Source organism: Macaca thibetana, chromosome 16 (genome assembly GCF_024542745.1).
Source record: "Macaca thibetana thibetana isolate TM-01 chromosome 16, ASM2454274v1, whole genome shotgun sequence".
NCBI lineage: Eukaryota > Metazoa > Chordata > Mammalia > Primates > Cercopithecidae > Macaca > Macaca thibetana.
The window spans coordinates 272,198-291,323 of record NC_065593.1 but is presented as its reverse complement, the minus strand read 5'-3'; positions in this window follow the sequence as shown (position 1 = coordinate 291,323).

The following is a 19,126-nucleotide window of genomic DNA, read 5'->3' as shown; positions in this document are numbered from 1 at the left end:
GGGGAAGTGCCCTTTACAAAACCATCAGATCTCGTGAGACCTATTCACTATCACAAACACAGCACAGGAAAGACTCACCCTCGTGATTCAGTTACCTCCCATTGGTCCCTCCCATGACACATGGAAATTGTAGGAGCTACAATTCAAGATGAGATTTAGGTAGGGTCACAGCCAAACCATATCAGGCCCCACGTGAACGTATGTCCCCAGGTAGACATCTGTCCCAAAGGTGGACATCAGGCCACATATATATACCCAAGCCCCAAGGGTACACTTAAGCTCTGGGTGAATCCCCAGGCCATAGGTAAATACAAGGCCCAAGGTGGACATCAGGTCCCAGGTGGACCCCCCACATCTCAAGTACACAACAGGCCTCCCCCCTGCCATCAACATCAGGTCCCAGGTGGAAACCCAGTCCCAGGTGGACACCAGGCACTTGATGAACACTAGGACCATGTGGTCACCAGGCCACAGCTGGACACCTGTCCCCAGTGAACAGCAGACCCTAGGTGTATACCTCATCTGCAGGTGTGCATCAGGCATTGGGTTGACACACAGGTCCCAGCTGAAATCTGGCCCTCAGCTGAACATCAGATCCCAGGATGTCACCCAGGCCCCAGCTAAACACCAAGTATTAGGTGGACATCAGGCCCCAGGTGGACATCAGGCCTCAGGTGGATATCTAGGCCTTTGGGGAACATCAGGCCCTGGTGGATGCTGAGGCCCCATACAGATATATGGCCCTATGTGGACACCCAGGGTCCAGGTGGACATTAGATTCTGGATGACCTTAGTCACATATGGCTGGTCTACCTAGGGCCAATGACTGGGGCCTAGGTATCCAGCTGGGGCCAGATGTCTATCTGGGGCATGATGTCCACCTCAGGCCTGGATGTCCACCTGGGCCATTGTGTTCCTCTTGAGCCCAGTGTCCACCTGGAACCTGGGTATCACCCTGTGACCTGTGTATCCACTTGCAGCCTGATGTGCATCTGGAGCCTGAGTTTCCAGCTAGGACCTAATGACCATCTGGGACCCAGGTACCCCCCTGGGGTATCTGGTTCCAGGTGTACACCAAGGCCCTGTAGATACCAGGCCCCATGTAAACTCAAGACCATGTCTGAATATCAGGTCCCAGGTGACTGCCAGAGCCCTATGTGTACATTAGGCTCTATTAGACACTGGATTCCAGGTGGACATTGGCCCTGAGGTGGACACACACAGTCCAGGTGGACGAAAGGCCCCATGGATATACTTGTGCTCCAGATGTACATCAGTCCCCAGGTGAACATAAGACCACAGGTGGACATCAGGTCTCAGGTGCACATCTAGCCCTAGGTAAACCTCAGTTTTAAGTAATTAGCCAGTGGGCACACAGGTGCACAACAGGCCCAAGGTGGACATTGAACTCCAGGTGGGCATCAGGTCCTAGGTTGATAACCATGCACCAGGTGGACAGCAGTCCCAAGTGAACACCTAGATTCAAGGTTGATATCAGGCCCCAGGTGTACACCAGGCCCCAAGTGAACACCAGGCCCTAGGTGAATACCTATGCCCCAAGTGGGCATCAGGTCCCAGCTAAGCACTCAAGTCCCAAGCTGAACATCAGGACCCAGGTGGACACCAGTCAGGAAAGATTCCTAGGACCTCGGTGAACATCAGGCCAACAGTAAAATCCCAGGCCCCAAGTGGATACTAGGCCCCAGGTGTACATCAGGCCCCGAGAGGACATTGGAATCTATGTGCACATCAGGCTGCCGGTTGACCCCACATCTCCAGATGAACATCAGGCCAACTGGTGGATATCAGGTGGCATGAGAAGGACACTTAGGCCCCAGGTGGATACCCAGGCCCCAGTTGCACATCTGGCCACCCAGGCCCCAGGTGGACATCAAGCTTCAGTGGACATCATGGCCTGGGTTAACCTTAGGCCCCAGCTGAACATCAAGTCCCAAGGGAATACCCAGACCTCAGTTGTACATCTGGCCACAGTTGGCCATCTGGCCTCAGGTGGACATTTGGCTGTGGGTGAATATCCAGTCATCAGGTGGACATTAGGTCAAAGGTGAACATCAGTCCCCAGGCGAACGTCAGGCTCAAGGTTGCCATAAGGTCCCAGGTGGACCCTGAACTTGAGGTCTACATCAGTCCGCAAGTTAACATCCAGGACCAGGTGGGTAGTACACCTTAGGTGAATACCAGACCTAGGTGGACATCAGGTCCCAGATAGAAACCAGGACTCAGGTGGATACCTAGGCTCCTGGTGGATATCAGGCCTCAGGTGAACACCAGACCCCAGGTAGACATCAGGCACCATGTGGACACTCAGGCCCCAAGTGGACATCTGTCCCCAGGTGAATATCCATTTATAGGTTTATATCAGGCCACAGTTATATTCCCAAGCCTTAAGCAGACAGCAGGTTCCAGGAGAACCCCAGACCCCAGGAGTACACTCAAGCCCCAAGTGGACACCCAAGACCCTGGGTAGCTACAAGTCCCCAGGTGGACATTAGGCTCCAGATGGATATGAGACCCTAAGTAGATACCTAGGCTCTAACTGGACATCAGCCTCAGTTGGATTTCCAGGTCTTAGGTGTACATCAAGCCCAGGTGAACAACATGCCCCAGGGATTTATAAAGCCCCAGCTGGACACCAGTCTTCAGGTGGATACCTAATCCCCAGTTCGACATCAGTTCCCAAGTGGACACCAGGCCTCAAGTGAACAAAAAAGCCAGCTGTGTACCTAGTTCCTGGGTGGGCATCAGGCTCTAGGCTGACACACAGGCACTAGGCGGATATCAGCTCCACGTGGATACCTATACCCAAGGTGGATATCAGGTCCCAGGTCTATACTCAGTCCCCTATCTGAACATCAGGATCCAGGTGGATACCCATGCCCTAGGTGAATACCAGGTTCCAGATGAACTTCAGGCCCCAGGTGGACACCAGGCCCCAAATGGATACCTAGGCCCCTGATGAACATGGGGTGAACACCCAAGCACCAGATGGACACCTGTGCTGCAGATGGACACCAGGTGCCAAATGCACGCCAAGGCCTCAGGGGGATATCAGGCTCCAGGTGGATACTGCGCTCCAGGTGTATATTAACCCCTGTTTGACACCCAGGCCCCAGACGGACACCAGGACACAGGTGAATATAAGGCCCTAGGAGGATACCAGGCCTTATGTGCATATTTGCCTCCAGGTGGACACCCAGGCCCCAGGTGAACATGAAGCCTCAGGTAATCATCAGGCCCCAGGTGGACATCAGAATCCAAAAGGACACAGAGGCCCCAGGTGGACTATGGTAAAGCCCCAGGTAAAGACCAGGCCTCAGATGGATACCTAGGTCCAGAGTGGACATCAGGCCTGAGTTAGATGGTGAACTGTAGGTGGAAACCAGGGCCCAGCTGAACATCAGGCCCCAGATGTACACACAGACCCCAGGTAATGCCAGGCCTAAGGTTGACATCAGGCCCCAGGGGGACCCCAGGTCCCATGTGGATACCTAGTCTCTTGATGAACATCCCACTCAAGGTGGTCATCTGGCCACAGGTGGACATCAGGTTCCAGGTTTACACCAGGCTTCTGTTGGACACTGGACTGGAAAAGTGAATCAGGACCCAGGGTGACCTCCACGCCCCAGGGGGACATCACATTCCAGTTTGACTCCCAGACCCCAGGTGGACAATATGCCCTAGGTTAATGGCAGGCCTCAAGTGGTTCTCAGGCCCCACATGGACATCAGTCATATGGATCTTATCTAGGACCCAAGTGAACAGTCAGGCCTCTGTCTGACACCAAGAACCAAGTGGAAGTCAGGCCCCAAGTGGACACCCAGGCCCTAGGTAAATACCTTGATCCCAAGTCAATGCCAGGCTCTATGTGGAAACCCAGCCCCCAGGTGGGCATCAAGCCCCAGATGAACTGTGAACCCTAGGTGGACATCAGGCATATGTAAACTTCAGGCCACAGCTGAACGTCAGATTTTTGGCAAACGTCCATGCCCCAGGTGGGTATCAAGCTTCAGGTGAACATCAGGCCCCAGGTGGACATCAGGAACCAGGTGAACACTCAGTCCCACATGGACATCTGTGCCCAGGTACACATCCATCCCAAGGTGGATATCAGGTCACAGATGTACACCGAAGCTCCAGGCAGGCACCAGCTCCAGGAGAACTCTAGACCCCATAAAGACACTCAGGCCCACGTGATTGCTTAGGCCCTAGGTAAATACAAGGCCCCAGGTGGACATCAGGCTCCAGTGAACACCAGCACCCAGGTGGGTACCTAGTCCTCAGATGTGCACCAGGTTGACACATAGTCCCCAGTTGAACTCTGGGCCCCAGCTGAACATGAGATATCAGGTGGTCACCCAGGCCTCAGATAAACACCAAATCTTAGGTGGTTATCAGGCCCAGGTGGACACCAACCCTCAGATGGACACAGGTCACCAGGTAGATATCAGGCCCCAGGTGGATATCTAGGCCCATGGTGAACATCAGGTCCTAGTGGACACCCAGTCTTCATATGGACATTCAGGCCCCATGTGGACACCTAGCCCCAGGTGAACATCACAGTCCAGGTGGACACCAGGCCCTAGATGGACATCAGGCCACAAGTGGATGTCTAGCTCCAGAGGGACTTTCAGCCCCAAGTGGACATCAGGTCCTGCATGGATAAACCATTTCCAGGAGGACACCAGTCACCAGGTAGACATCAGGCCACAGGTGAACACTGGACTCAGGCTGTATATCAGGCCCCAAGTTGACAACCAGGCCTGAAATGGACACCAAGGCCCCAGTGGACCACAGGCCCCAGCTGAACACCAGACTCATGTGGACCTCAGGCTGCAGGCAGACACCATACCTACGATAGATACTAGGCTCTAGGTAGACGTTAGATGGACACCCAGTCCCCAGGTGGTCATCAGGCCCTAGGTAGACATCAGGTTCCAGGCACACATCAGACCTAAATGACACCCAGGCCCCAGTGATCACCAGCCTCAGGTAGACACGGAGGCCCAAGGTGGAATTCAGGCCTGAGGAGGACATTTGGCCCCAGGTGCACATCAGGTCCCAGGTGAATACTCAGTCCCCAGGTGGACATCAGGCCCCAGGTTGATACCTAGTCCTCAGGTGACTATCCAATCCCCAGTGTAACATTAGGTCCCTGTTGAATCCCAGGCCCCAAGTGGATTCCTAGGTCCCTGGTGAACCCCAGGCACAGATCTACAAGCAGGCCCTGGGTGGATATAACTGTGTAAAGGTAAGGAGTTGACCTGCGGGGAGGGTGAGCAGTCAGCAGCCCAGTGGGGTCCTGAGTAGGTCTTATGGAAGGAAGCGGTTGAGGGGATGGAACCTTAAAAAAGTGACTTCACTTCCTTGATGACAGACCCTAACAGAACTTAGGATTCTGGTAACCAGGTGTGCCATATCCTAGAGTCAGCCCTGTAGCCAGCTCACTGACTGGGAGATGATCAAGAGAGTAAGATGTTCTCATGCTATATCCCCACATCTCAAGGCTCCTGCTTCAGGAAGGCCCAGAGTGAGAGCCATTTCTGATGATGCTGACAAAGGCTCATCCCTCACCCCAGATGCCTCTGCATATTTGGCAGAAGGCCAGGTATCACAGGACAGCCCAGGGATCACAGGACAGCCCAGGGCAGGCCCTTCCGGGCTGAGGGTCACCACTGATATGAATGGGGCTGCATCTGCACATTGTCCTTGACAAGCTGGAGCCTCTGAAGCCCACTGATGTACAGGCACATGATGAGGTGACCTCCAGTCTGGAAGACTATCTGGGAGTGCTGTTTTGGGGCTAAAATTCCTGTAAATTCAGTGAAGTTGTTTTTGTGTTTGGAAATTCCAGTGGAAAGTGAGTGACATTGGTAACCATTCTCCTTTCTCAGCTCCTGCTTCATGTGCAGAAATACAGTTATTTCCAGCACCAGCTGTTGAGTTAGTGCCAGCATCAGGGGAAGACCCCCTTCCAGGGACAGTGGTGGAGCTAGAGGCAGCTCCAGAGACCTCCTGTCCCTGCCTTGGGACTGCCAAAGTCTAGCCCAGTGAGGAGCTGCCTGACTTCATGTCACTTGCTCTAGCCACTGGCCTCAGCCATGTCACTTGCTCTAGCCATGCTCAGCTTTTAGCATGGCTGAAGCTACAGCTGGCAAGAGGGTTGGGCCAGCACTGCCCCAGCCAGCAGCTCCCACGCTACTCTCAGTCCGGGACACAGTGGGAGCCATGGAGGCAGAGAACAGGGTGTGCAGTCTGGGATCCTGTGCATTGCTAGAGAGGGGCTTCTCTCATTTGGCAGAGCCACAGCCCTGCTGCCGAAGAGCCTGCTGCTGCTGCTGCTGGGTGTGTTTGCCTGCTTGAAGGAGTTGCTAGAGAGCAGGAAAAGAAGCCTGCAAGGAGGGGTTCCAGCAGCTCCTCCTGTCCCAGAGGTGGCCTCCTCCAGGCATGGAGGTTTGCTCTCTGCTGGGCATCTGGGCTGTTTGCTGCCTGGGATGGGCTCTTCTTGACAGTCAGGCAAAGGGTGAGGGAGTCAGGGGGTGTCTCCAAAGGAAGCTTCCAAACTCAGCAGCTGCACATCAGGGTCTCCATGCCTCCATTTATGCCCAAGGATTTATTCATAGTGTTAGAATTTAAAAGTTTATACAATGACATTTAAATAAAGTTTGACTTTTTGAAACTTGAATGCCTTCTTTCACTCCCTAATGTTGCAGATGATATTTTTGAGGCGTCCTGGAAACCTCTAACAGTTGTGTGCTTTTGTACTTTTACCTGTTTTGACTCCCTCTGGTTTATTGTGGAAAGAGGGATCATGTAGGTTCATTTCTCAGGCAGATAGATCACCTTTTACCATCAAAGATTTAGTATCACAGTTTCTTTCCAAAAATTATGTGTGCAAGTTGCTATGTTGGTATTTTTGCTAATCTGGGGTTAAAACAGAATGCCATAGACTAGGTAGACTAATAAACAACAAATTGACTTCTCACAGTTCTGGAGATGGTAAAATCTCAGGTCAAGTGGTCAGCAGATTCCATGTCTGGTGAGGGCTGGTTTTCTGTTTCATAGACAGCCATGTTTCTACTGTGTCCTCACATGACAGAAGGGATGGGATGAGGGATCTCTCTGTGGTCCCTTTGATAGGAGCGGGAACCCCATACATGAGGTCTCTGCCTTCATGACCTAATCACTTCCCAAGGCTCTACCTCCAAACCCCATCACACAGGGAAATGCGCAAAACTATGAAGGAAGGAGAAAGGAGAACCTAGTCCAGGTTTTCTGGTGACCCACAGCAAAATATGTCAAAATGGATGCCTGTCCATTGAGGACCACACACTCTCCAGGGTTGGATTGGCTCCAACAGTAGTCTCATAGAGCCATGACTATGTTCTACCATCTGATTCTTCTTCCTATGAAAAAAAAAAAAAAAAAAAAAAAAAAACCACCATTTTTGGATGACACAAACACAAAATAGTAATATAAAGACAGTTGAAATAAACAAGATAACTAAATTTCACCAAGAATGTCAAAAAAAAATGGGTGTTGGGCACTCTCTCTGCAGAGTTCCACACAGGAGATCAATGAGGAACTGTTTGATGGGTCCAACTTCTCCATCTCCGTGTACCAAGAGCAGGTGCGCCACACCACTAACTATGGCCAGCATGGGCCTGATGTCCATCTGGGGCTTAGAATCCACCTGGGGTCTATACCCACCTTGGGCCTGGTGTTCATCTGGGGCCTCATATCCACCTGGGTCCTGGGTGTAAACTTGGTGCCTGATGTCCACCTGGGGCCTATATATTCACTTGGGCCCATTGTTGACCTGGGACCTAGTGTACATTTGGAGCCTTAAATCCACAAGTGACCTAGGTATCTACCTGGGGACTGCTGTACAGCTGAAGTCAGATGTCCACCTGGATCCTGGTGTTCACCTGGGGTCTGCTATATACTTAGGGCTGCTATATACCTAGGGCCTGATGTCCATTTGGGACCTGGGTATCCTCCTGTGGTCCAATGTCCACCTCTGGACATCTGGGGCCTGGATGTCCACGTAGAGACCTGATATACACCTGGAGGCTACTGTCCACCTGAGCACTGATGCTTACTAGGAAAATGGTGGCGTACACTTGGAACCAGGTATCTATTTGGGGCCTGGGTGTCCATTGTGGGCCTTGATGTTCATCTGGGACCTGGGTGCCCACTCAGGGATTGATGTTCACCAGGGACCTAAGTATTCTTCTGGGGCCTGATGTGCCTGTAGGACCCTGTGTTCTCCTAAAACCTGGGCCTCCACCTGTGGCCTAATGTCCATCTTGGGCCTTGGTGTTCACCTAGGGCCTGAAGTCCATCTGGGCATTGGGTATCCACCCTGGGGACTGGTGTCAACCTAGGGTCTGATGTCCACCTGGTACTGGGTTTCCATTCAAGTCCTGATGTACATCTGGGGCCAGATTTTCATCTGGGAACTGATGTCCACTTAGACCTGGGTGTCCATCTGGGGCCTGATGTTCACCAGGTCCTAGGTATTTACTTGGGGCCTGATGTCCACTTGTCCTCAGACTGTGGGCACCTGGAGCTGAGAGACCACTCGGTCATTTTCAGTATCACATGCTGGGCACACCAGGGCACCTGGCACAGGACTAGTGCTAAGGGCAGAATTGCTGAGTGAATCAATAAGAAGGTGTCACACGTCCCTTCTTGCTTCTGGCTACCTCACAATGTGGAGATCATTAAAAAGAACTGGAGGTGCATGACCTCAGCATGACTTTCTCCTGGCTCCAGTGGGCACCAGGGACCCAGGAGGCTGCTCTCCCACCTACCCATGTCGCCAGGAGGAGCATCACAGAACACAACAGTCACCTGCATTAGGGGGTCATCAACTTAGTGGCTCTCCAGGGTCCCAGGAGGCAAAGGAGCAGAAACTGCAGGCTCTATGGGCACTAAGAGGGACCTTGGAAGCTCTCTTGTCCCCTTTTTTCCTCCAGCTCCTGAGGTATGCAGCTCATTCTCAATGCATCCTTACCTTGGCCAGGGCAGCGATTTCCACTAACTTCCAAATGAGGACCTCACGGACCCAATGTGGCCTGCTCTTGTCTCAGGAATTTTTGACACAGAGTCCAGTACCTGGAAACATTCTGTCTTATCTGAAATCATCACCCAAGCCCCCAAGCCTCTCTCTGCTCTGAAGGACCCCCCAGGAGTAAAAAGCATTTTCCAAGTGTCTCAGCACACACTCAGTCATTCATAAAGAACCAAGGCCAACAGATACTTCTGAGTACATGGAAACCTGTGGTTCCATACTCCAAATAAATCACATCATAAAAAGGAGAAAATAGGGGCTTAATCCCCTGTACCTACACTATGACAGGTGGGACCATCCGATTCCAGGTACCCACAGAGGTGGACTGCAGGACCCTAATCTCAACCTTCCAAGGCTGTGCTGGGCAGGGGGCCCTGGCCCAGGAAGAACCCTGGGAAGCTTGTGGATCCTCCTGCCCATGCTCTGGGCCCTTTTCTGAGCCTGACTCTAAAACTCAGCAGATTGAACAGGACTTGCTGGTTATACTTTGGTCAAGGGTGTAACCTCCTATATCTCTAATTCCTCACAGAGTTCTTGCCATGTTCTCCCACCTGTCCTGTTCTCAGACCTCCAGAGTCAGAGGTGATAGGCTACTGACTGGTAACTCCATCTGGATGTCTAAGAGCATCTCCTACATAGCAAATGGTTACAGAACTCTTGATGTCCACCACCCTCAATCCTATTCCTACCAAAGTCCCCCCATCTCAAGCACCATGGTCTTCGAGCTGCTCAAGTCAAAATTTTAGGTTTCATTCATCCCTGGGGGCTATTGTTCCCTCGCTCTGCATTTTCATTTCATGAATAAGTCCTGCATCTCTCCAGAACATTAGTTTTTATTCTTTCCACTTCTCTCTGTGTCCATTAATTTCATGATGTTCCGGGCCACCACTGATTCTCACCTGGATGTCTATAGTGACATCCCCAGTTGTCCTGGCTTCTACTGCCACCTGCCTACAACTCACTCTCCATGCAGCAGGCAAAATGTCAATGTAACATTTACATCTAAGTATGCTACTTGCTGCTGAAAACCATCTAAAGGCCTTCCAACACACATGTGATAAAATCAGAACTTCTGACTCTCAGATGGCAAAGACTAATAGTGTTGCCCATCCAGTATCCATCATTCTGTTATGCCTTCTTATCAGAACACCTTCAGGGCTGGAATCATGAATATGTAATGCTTAGTTCTCAGGTTGGTGCAAAAGAAATTGCGGTTAACATAAAACCCTAATTTAAACTGGCTCAGCTTTCCCATACAACTGAAGTTGAAGAAAATTACATTTGTTTTATCTGAATTCCTTTCTTAGAAAACCAACCACCAGGACTCACAGACAGTATCAAGGAACTGAAACTTTCCAACAGTGCATTGGATAATGAGATGCACCTGCTGCTTGTTGACCAACTCCTCTTACTCACCCCTTCCTGATTCCTATTTTCCTGTATGTAGTTACATTCATTTCCCACTAGATACACCTCTAATTTTAGTTGGGGTGGGAGACTGACTTAAAGCTGATCTCCTATGTCCTGGCTGATGGCATCTGCATTAAAGCCTTTCTTCTCTGGAAACACTCCTTGTCTTAATGATTGGCTTTCAGTGTGGTGAGCAACTTGACTTAGGCCAAACCCGCTGCATTCAGCAACATAATTTCTAATCTTTCTTACAACCAGAAGTCATCAGCTTTGTGATTCTGGGTAATGAAATGGAATCCTACTAGAAAGTTCTTTGAGAATTTTGACTTTCCTGATGCAAGTTTTACCACACACTGGTTTGCCCTTTCTTTCATGTTTCCTATCTGGGATACAATTGTGATGGCCAGAGCAACCATAACTATTTTGGAATTGTGATGTAAAGTCTATGAGTCTCCAAAAGAATACATCACTGAGCCTTTTCAGCCATTAAAACTATCTACCTCCACCTCGGACTTCCCATTACCTGATAGAATGAACCTCCTTCTATTGATCTCACTGTGTTGAAGATGGAGTTTCCCAAATTTAATTGCAAATTATCCACGTGGCCTATCAGGGCCTGCGTCTTCTGGTCCCATCCAGTTCTTGGACTCTATTGCCTCCATCTTTCTGGTGGTTCAATTCATTCTTTCTCATTTTTGTCTCAAGACTTCCCATAAGTTAACATTCCCATCTCTGTACACAACCATCCTTATTCCATTGCCTTTTCTCACTTGCAATGCTTACATGTACCTTTTTATTAGCTGACTCCTAATGCTGGAATTAAAACTTTATGGGAATAGAAACCTCAACTGAGTTTTTAATCACTGAATATGTGGTGCCTAAAAGAATAGTGGTAGGCACTTGGTAAACATTTGCTGAATGAATGGAAGGAATGGGTCCAACTATCAAGTGCAATTTCTTTAGTGTTCGAATTTTTGAACATAATGTACAGTCATAATGAGGTGTTCTTTTGGAACTTTACAATGGAAAAGATAATGCACATATGAAAATTTGTTACTTGGACTGTTATGGCTGGTGTGTTTTCTCTCTGCAGTCCCATATACAGAAAAAGCAAAGTCATGAACAGAAGACTATTAGGAGAGGATGAAATAAACAGGCCTTGTTGTTGTGCTTTTCTGTTTCCTGTTTGTTTGTTGTTATTTGTTGTTTTCTGTTTATCTCTGATAGTTTGGAGAAATTTCTGAAAGGAAAACAAATAAACTTATTTTTTTCTGATTTAAGACCAAATTTTAAAATCTATATCACATCTCTACTTATCTCTTTTTCAAAGTTCAGTTTCATTTGCATTCATTTTCTTCTTAGTTAGAATTTCTAATATGAAAAAATCATTTTTAATTTTAATCTTTAATGATCTATTGTTTCTTAAAGTGGTTTAAAGTCCTTAAATATGTTTTGCTTTTTATTTTACTTATATGTTCTTTCTAGATTATCAGGTAGAAGATTTAGTGTTTTTTTATATTTTTGTTTTTTTCTAAAAATTTATTTGAAATTAGATATACCTCCAATTCCTCTTTTAAATTTATTTTCGGAAACTTTACGTGTCTAAATTTATTAATTTACCTATTGTTTTCTCTTTAACCTCAGGAATACTTAATGATGGGCTTAGTGGTTTCTAAATATATGAAAATTTTTGTTGTTGTTGGCTTTGAGGTTGAGAAACACAATATGATATTGATTATTTAGAATGTATTGATTATTCTCTGTCTAATTTATGAGCTACTTTTGAAAGCATAACAAAATGTATATTCTTTATTTGTTCAATATACATTTGTATAGTTTTAGATAAAGTTTATTGATCATGTTATTTATACCTTTTTCGCTTTTTTAGTTTTGTCCCTTCAACATTACTAACCAGTTTACTAATAGACTAGTTAAAACATATTTTCTAACTATTTCTCCTATACTATGTGTTTAATTTAAAATTTCAAAGTTATACATTTATTTATGTTAAAGATTTACATAGCTTCTTATCAATCAACTGTTCTTTGTAAAGTCATTTTTGATATCCTGTGATTTTCCCTTTAAGTGGTGTTGAAGGGAAATAATAAAGCAACTCAGACAAGGTGATAAGAACCAGAAGACAGATGTAAGTCAATGCGTCAATTTATTTTGAAATTTAACTACACAACAGCAAGAAAAAAAAAGTGTTGTAGATCAGCAACAATAACAGAAAAAAATAACAGAAAGTGAGTCTCAAAAATTTTAAGTTTTCACACACACACACACACACACACACACATACACACACACCCCAATCAAAACAGCTATGGAGCATAGGAAACAACATAAAACAACTAATGTTTAAAATACAGTGATTGTTCATGTAAAGGCAGATAGAAGAATATTTTGAAGCAGAAATCCAAAATTTCATGATAGTTCTAGACAAAAGGAAAATAAAATGCAAAGTGGATACTCATCAGTCTCAGAGAAAAATTGGGAAAAAATTGTGTATCAGAAATTAAGATTAAATTACAGTGTTCCTCAGACAGGGCATGAATTAATTGAAAATATAGTGTTAGAAATAGGGGATAGAAACAAAGCTAAGAGAATAAAACAGAATTAAGAATGTTATCAAAAGAATTAGGAATAGGTGTGGAAGATAAGATATGCAAAGAGAATCTGGCAGAGGTGTAATTGGAGTAACTTATTTCCTTCATTTTTTTTCTTTGAGGAAATATGAAACATTGAAATAGAATTAATTTTAAGACTGTAACAGTCTCATAAACACACACAGGCACACATGTACACACATGCAGACACACACACACACACACACACACACACTTTCTTGAGATAAAACAAAATTTGAATTTACATGTTGAGAGGCACCTATCATACACCTGAACGTTTTGGCCCAGAGACAAAATTCAAAAATATATTGTAACAAAAATTAAACCTTAAAAATTATGTGGTGTGTGAATCTTCAAGTGTAAAGACCAAGTCACTTACAAAAAAAAAAAAAAAAAAAAAAATCAAGTTGATCTTAGATTCAAGCCCCAGATCCACATCAGGCCCCAAGTCAACACCAGTGCCCCAAATGGACCTCATGCCCAGCATGAACAACAAGCCACAGGGAGACGTCAGTCCCCAGATAGATAGTCCATAGATGAACATCCAGCCCCGGGTAGATACCAGGCCCCAAGTTTACTTCAGGCCCCAGAGGGACACCTAAGCCTCAGGTGGACACCAAACCCCAAGTAAACATAAGGTCCCAGCTGGACATCAGTCCTCAGCTGGACATCAGTCCTCAGCTGGACACCAGTCCCCAGGTGAATACTTGGTCCCTAGCCGAACATCAAACCTCAGAAGCACATCATTTCCCATGTGGACAGAAGGCCCAAGTGGAGATCTAGACCCACGAGAAACATCAGGTCCCTGAGAGACACACAGGCTCAGGTGAGCACCAAGGCCCTTGATGGAAATGAGGCCCCACATAAAAATCCAGGAGCCAGGTTGGTATCACATCCCAGGTGAATTTCGGACACCTGGCAAACATCAGACCTCAGGTGGACACTAGACTCAAGGTGTACATCAGGACCCAGGTTGATCTCCAGGCCCCAGATAAACACCAGGTAATAGGTGGACATCAGGCCACTGGAGGATATGCAGGTGTCAGGTGAATATCTAGCTCTAGGTGGACCCCCCAGGCCTCAGGGAGACATCAGGGACCAAGTAGTCACCCATGCCCCAGAAGAATATCCTGGACACATGCAAACAACAGGCCCCTGAGGCACACTTAGGCCACAGGTAGACATCAGGCCTGAGGTGGACATCAGGCTCTAGGTTGACACCCAGGCCCCAGGTGGACAACAGGCCCCAAGTGAACTCCAGGTCCAGCTGAACATCAGTTCCCAGGTGGTCTCCCAGACTCCAGGTGGAAATCAGGCCCCAAGTGGACATTAAGTCTCAGGTGGATAAAAAGGCCCTTGGTGAACATCAACCCCCAGGTTTACACCCAGGGTCCAGGTGAACACGAGGCTTCAGATGAAAACCAGGCCCAAGGTGGACATAGGCCCCTGACAGACCATGGGTCTCAGGTGTATAGCTAAGCCCCAGGTTGCTACCAGTTTCCAGGAGAATATCCAGGCCTATGAGGACACTCAGACCCCAGGTGGATATAGGCCCCAGGTAAACACCAGGCCCCAGGTGGACATCAGGGGTCAAGTGGACACACAGGTTCCAGGTGTATATCAGGCCCCGGGTATATACCATTTTTCTGGCACATAAGGTGTACATCAGGCTCACAGGTGGACACCCAGGCCCCATATGGACACCAGCCTACAGGTGAGCATCAGGCTCCAGGAGGATACCCAGGCTTTAGGTAGCTATCAAGCCCTAACAGGACACCAGGCCCCAGGTGGGCATCAGGGCCCAATTGGGCATTCAGGTTCTAAGTAGACACCCAAGCCTCAGGTAGCATCAGGGCCAAGGTGGATACTAGACTCTAGGTGGACATCAGGCCCTAGTTGGACACTAGGCCCTAGGTAGACACCTGGGACCCTGGTGACCATCAAGTCCCAGATTAACTCCAGGTCTTAGGTGAACATCTGGTCCCAGTTGGATATCAGGCCCCAGGAGCACATCCGTCCCCAGGTGGATATCAGCTTTCAAGTTGACATCAGGCCACAAGTGGACACTGGGCTTGAGGTGTACATCAGGCCTTGGGTGGACACCAGGCTTCAGGTGTACACCAGGCTCAGGTGGAAATCAAGGCACAGGTAACACCATGCCCTAGGTGGTTACCTAGGCTTCAGGTGGACATCAGACCCCAGGTGGACACCTGGGCCTCAGGTGGTCATCAGGCCCTAGGTGGAAACTCAGGCCCCAGGTGCACATCACTCTCCAAGTGGACACCCAAGACCCAAGTTGATACCCAGGTTCCAGGTGGGCACTGGGCCCCAGATGAACACCAGGCCCCGGGTGGGGCTCCAGGTGGACATCAAGCCTCAGGTAGATAGTCCTCAGGTGGAAATAAGGGCCCAGTTCGACACCACACCCTGGGTGGATACCTAGGTTTCAGGCGGATGCTTAGTCTCCAGCTGAACATCAGGCTCCAGGTGGACACCCAGGCCCTAGGTGAACACTGGGTCTTAGGTGGACATTAGGCCCCAAGTGGACAACCAGCCTTAACATGGACATCAGGCCCTAGGTAGACAGCAGGTCCAAAGTGCACATGAGGCTCCAGGTGAACACCGGTCCCCAGGGCCACCCTTGTACCCAGGTGAACACCAACACCAATTAAGACATCCACCTCCACTTGGACATCATTCCCCAGGTGTATACCTAGGCCCTATGGGAGCACTAGGCCCCAAGTGAGTATATAGATCCCTGGTGGCCATTAGGCACCAGGTTGACACCCAGGGCTTAGGTGGACATGAGGCCCCAGATGAATGCTAGTCCCCAGATGGATAAATAGTACCCACGTATACATGAGGTACAAGGTTCATACTTAGTCTTCAGGTGAACACTAGGCCCCAGGCAGACACCAGACCCCAGGTGGATACCAGGCCCTAGGCAGACACCAGTCTGCAGGTAGACAGCAGGCCCCCAAAAGGACATTATGCCCATTATGTCCCAGGTTGACACCTAGGCTCCAGGTGGACACTAGGCTACAGGTGGTTATCTATGCCCCAGGTGGACATCAAGCCTTAGGGGAATTCCTAGTCACCATCTGAACATCAGGCCACAGGTGGATGCCCAGGCTCTTGGTGAATATCAGGTCTCACATGGACATCAGGTCCCAGGTGAACATCAAGCCCCAAGTGGATACCTAGGTTCCTGGTGAACATCAGGACCCAGGTGGCACTCAGGCCCTAGAAGAACACTCAGGCCAAAAGTGGAAATCAGAACATATGTGGGCACTCAGGGTCCAGGTGGCTACCAGGCCCCAGGTGAAAACTCCAGGCTCCAAATGAACAACCTGGCTCCAGGTTCCAGGTAGACACTGGAATCCAAATCAGCACCAGGCCCCAGATGGACACCCAGACCTGAGGTGAACATCAGACCCCAGAGGGTCGTCTGGCCCAAGGTGGACATCAACCCGCGGTGGATACCTAGTCCCCAGGTGGATATCAGGCCCCAGTTTGACTTCAGTCCCTGGATAGATACCTAGGCCTCAGGTGCATATCTAGTCTCTAGCTAAACATCAGGCTCCAGGTGGACCCAGGCCCTAGCTGACTGGGGACTAGTGTTCATATGGGGCCACATGTCCATCTGGGCCCTTGGTGTCAACTTGGGGCCTGATGTACATCAGATGCCCAGTGTTCATTTGTAGCCTGATGTCAGCCTGGGAGCTGGTATTCGCTGGAGGCCTGAAATTCTCCTGGTGCCTGATGTCCAACTGGAGATTGGAACTTTGTTTCCACCTGGAGACTGATGTCCACCTGGGACCAGATGTCCAACTGGAGCAAGATGTCCACCTGTAACCTAGAACTTCACCTAAGGCTTGATGTTCCCCAGGGCCTATGCATCTACCTAGGGACTTGTGTCCAGGTGGGACCTGAGATCCATCTTGGGCCTGAAATTAACCTGGGAGCTGATGTCCACCTGGGGCCTGGGTGTTCCCAGGGACTTGGGTCCATCTGACCCCAGTAAACATCAGCCTGGGGCCTAGTTGTCCATTTAGAGACTGGAGTTTTCACTTAGGCCCTGAAGATCACCTGGTACCCAGGTGTCCACCTGGGACGTCAGGCACTAGGTGTACGCCCGGGCCCCAGGTGAACAGTAGGCCCTAAGAGAACTCCAGACCATATTTAAACATCAAGTCCCAGGTGGATGCCCAGGCTCCATGTATACACCAGGCCCCAAGTATACAGTGGATGCCACCTGAACATCAGCCCCAAAGTTGACACCCATACTACAGGTGGATATCAGGCCCCAGGTGAATACTTATTCTTCAGGTGAACATAGGTCAGAGATGGACATCAGGCCTCAGGTGCACATCTGGCTCCAGGTAAACATCGGGCCTTAGGTGGATACCCAATCCCCAGGCAGACATCAGAGGCCAAGTTGACACAAAAAAATTCCCAGGGGTGTCACTTCCCAGTGGACATCCAGGCTCCAGGTAAATACCCCAGCCCCACTATAACCGTAACCACCATACCGAGAAATGGTAGGTCTAAATACCATCATGCTCATTGCACACAAAAGGATGCTTAGCTATTTTATTCAAAATACAACTTCATTTATCACTCTGAGCAGCAATGTGCAGAGAGGAAAAGAAAAACCAGGCCTCAAGGAATCCATCCAAAATCACTTAGATATTATAAGGGACAGAAATCCCCAAATGAAATGTTATAGTTGACTTAGAATAGTCTTTAAAACCCGTTAATTTTCTTGCACGTTTGATCCAAAGCATTATTTCCAGACACTGAACCTAGAAAGAATTATTTAAGACTAGTAGTCTTGTTCCAGTCTGGATCCCACACTGTTGAACATCTGTAGGTACTACACCACATTATACATAGCACTGGCATGACCTGTGTGCATTTAATTTTCTAATACTTGTTCATCTCTGGCATACTTTATGTGTGTGTGTGTATATATATATATACACACACACACACACACACACATATACACACACACATATATATAACATATATGACATACATACACACAAGTACACACACACAAAGTATATAAGGGTAGGATAGTATAATTCTGCAATAACGTTTTTGTGAAAGTGGTGCAAAGTGGATTGCTTTGGTGACCTGCTGGAATGTGCCTCCATTGGCAGAAGTAAGGCTTTCAAAACTAGTCGTTCTCATTTTTCTCTAGCAACTGGGAATATTAATAATTGAAGATGTGTTGGTATAAAAATAATCATAATAATCACAATAAAGTGGTGTTAATAATTATATCACAAGATATAATAGACATTATAGATATTATGAGATATCAAAAAAAGTCATAAAATCTTTGAGATGATTGACACGTTCAATGCGGCCCCTTGTGCCGCCCTGGGGCGCCTCTCTAGCTGGGTTCTTAGCAGTGCTCGCCCTGCTCCACCTACTCATCCCAGGTTCCTGCGCCCCTGGAGTGGTGCCATGGGAGCAAGGTTCTTTGCCGCGGCCCTAGACAAGGACAATGAGGAGGCGGTGCACGTGGAGTCTCCGCGGAAAGGCTGGAATCTGGGCAGGAGAACTCGCGGACCCGCACAACCTCATCTGCAAGCCTTGATCACTGCCCGGTGCCTGCTGCACCCTGCGAGCTCCGCGGTGGTGGAGCAAGGCCGACACTGCAGGCTCTCGGCCCTGCCTGCGGACCCTCTGTCCTTTGTTTTGACCGTGGGACCTAGGCTTCAGCTGGCCCACGGTTCCTGAAATTTGCTGACGATGGGTCGGCGTCTGGGCCTGGGTCGTGGGCCTTGTGCTCTGGCCGCGGCGTCATCAGGGTCGGGTCTCCTCAAGGTGCTGCTGGCGATGCAGGATGCAAGGGCTCGGGCTCTGCTTGGTGGCCTATCCCTGCGAACCTCGTCACCTTCCATCGTGGCCACCACGCTGACTGCATCAGCCGTGGTCTGCAGACTTTCTGGGAAACCTCCGGCCCAAAGGAGGCATC